Source organism: Palaemon carinicauda, chromosome 30, assembly GCF_036898095.1.
Source record: "Palaemon carinicauda isolate YSFRI2023 chromosome 30, ASM3689809v2, whole genome shotgun sequence".
Lineage (NCBI taxonomy): Eukaryota > Metazoa > Arthropoda > Malacostraca > Decapoda > Palaemonidae > Palaemon > Palaemon carinicauda.
The window spans coordinates 15,803,600-15,806,099 of record NC_090754.1 but is presented as its reverse complement, the minus strand read 5'-3'; the positions used below and the strand labels follow the sequence as shown (position 1 = coordinate 15,806,099).

At 44.6% G+C, this 2,500-nt stretch overlaps 1 protein-coding gene across 1 annotated transcript in view; it reads right to left on the bottom strand.

Annotated features, from left to right (window-relative positions):
* LOC137623400 (uncharacterized) overlaps positions 1–2,500 on the bottom strand; it is a 235,821-nt gene that overhangs the window by 9,422 nt on the left and 223,899 nt on the right. The gene's annotated exons all lie outside the window — the stretch shown is intronic.

The following is a 2,500-nucleotide window of genomic DNA, read 5'->3' as shown; positions in this document are numbered from 1 at the left end:
ATGATGATCCCGCAAGCAAATCAGTGATACATGATATCACGACAAAGCTAGTGGAAACAATGCGCAAGAAGAAAATCTCATTCTTCTTTGTCGTTGGAGATCTGCCCATCTATAAGACAATTGTCCAACTCAAGGCAGAGAATCTAGAATTGTTTAAGAATATCACCCCAATCATTGGTGCTTTCCACCAACAGATGTCGTACATACATGCTATATATAAGGGATTCAAGGCTTCTCTGATGGCAGCCACTCTGGTATAAGCAGCTGTGGTGATGGATGGATCTATAGACTAAGCACTACAAGGCAAACATTACGGGCATGGTGTGCTCTGCATTATGGCTTGGAGAGAGGTTCTTATCCACCTTCAGCTAAGAGACATTCTTGAGCATGAGGAACTGTCAGAAAATGTGAAAAAGAACCTGGACATTCTGCGTAACGCACTCACCGAAACACTAGAGGAACTTCACGAAGCTCACTCCGACTATGAAAATGACGATTACATGAAGACTTTGATCAACAGAGTTTTTGAGAAACCTGGTACCAACATAGGGGACTTTTGGCTTTCGTTCATAGAGATGTCAGACCCTCTAGTACAGAATCTTGATGCGTGCCATGCCAGAAATGGACAGGAGTACATATCCTCAACATACAACATGTTTCCTGGACTGATGGCATACAACAACCATGATTATGGAAGGTGGCTGCCAGATTACTGGGCTATGTTGTCTTCTTTGTCAAATTACTTTGCACAGTTTATGACAGGTCTACCCTACTCCTGTCAACCACTTGACCTCTGGATCGAAACAACCATGAATCTGAACTCTAAGTTGAAACCAGAATAGCTTTGCCTTTTGCAAAACGAGAAGCAATTGTTCTCTGCAATAAGGAATGTAAACAATGTGGCCAGAGTGAAGGCTGCAGTGAAGCAGAATGTCAAATGTGAGAGTCGCAATATGAAACATGTTGAGTGTCAACCAGCGAGTATTAAGAAGGATGAGCAAGCAGTTCAGGCTCTACAGCACTGCATGAAAGAATTTAGAGCTGATCCATTTGATAACTTATCACCTTCACTGAGGTCACAGCAGTGTGGTCTGGTTCCTTCTCCACAGCTAGTACAAGACTTCAACACTGCTTTTCAAGATGACCAAGATCAGGTTGAAACTCTCCTGAACGAGCGAGTATTCACGAAGACACAGCCTCCCACTGCAACCATCCACAAGAATAAAAGGCAAAGATTTGCCAGTGAACAGATTTGTGCACCACCAGGTACGCCATTGAAAGTGGCTCAGATGGAGAGGTCGTGTCGGGCGGCCCTGGTAGACCTTGCAGAAAGAACAGGCATGCTCCCACTTGAGTCAGCCCTTGAGGGGAGAGTGACCGAGGAGTTCTTGTCTCTGTACATTGCAGACGGGTCAATGCGCAAAACAATGAAGAGTAAGCTCTTGGATCAGTTTAACATTGACCCAGTTGTTCAAGAACCAGAAAAGTACATCAGCATTGTCGTCATGGGTACGATCTGGCAGTTAGCCACTCCCACACCCGAGGACAGTGAGGCAAAGTACTGCTGGAAGGACTATCTAGAGAAGATCTGCAAGATCATTTTCTCACGCCATGCCAATGCAAGCCCTTACATCATTCTTATCAATGACAAGTATGACCTTCCTTTCACTATCAAGGATGACGAGCATGATCGAAGGGCAGCAAAATATGCACCTATTCCAAACGTTTTTCCAAAGGCCACAGACCCATTACCAAGAGCTGCTGAATTTAACCATCTGATGGTCAGTTCAGGGAACAAGATCAGACTGCAAAAGCTCCTCAGGGAACAACTGAAAGCACAAGCTTCTATGATGTGTTGTGGAGTAATCTACTGTGAGGGAGAAAGAGCAACCAATGTGAGCACTGGTGTGGCTAACATAGACTTTATTTTCAGACATCCAGAGGCTGATACAATGATGTTCTCTACCTATGCCAAGCTCTGGACGGGGAACTTTAATGGGGCAGTTGTACTTGATGGCGAAAATACAGATGCGTACGTTCAAGCAGCATAATCTCTAACAGCAACTCCCTGGTGATCTACTTATCAAACGCAAGCATGTCTATATCAACTGTCGTGACATGCTACTAGAAGAAGTCTCACGGGTCATCATCCCTTTCCATATGATCACTGGCAGTGATCATACGTCAGGGTTCTATGACCATGGAAAGAAGAAGGTGATGGAGACGGTGATCTCTGATCCCGAGGCGAGAAAGCTCCTGGGACGAATTAGTGAAAGCATCGACTTGGAGGATAGTATCAGAGCTGATATGAAGACCTTTGTACTGTCCTATGCTACTTAGGGCAAGCAAGGGCTTCCAAGTGGCAAAAAATGATGAAGACGTGTACGATCCACCTCCCACCTGATGAAGACTCCTTGAATCCTCATGTTGAAAAGACAAACTATATCATACATTGCCAACTTCTATACAACTTGCTTGGCCATCCATCCCCTATTGGTTA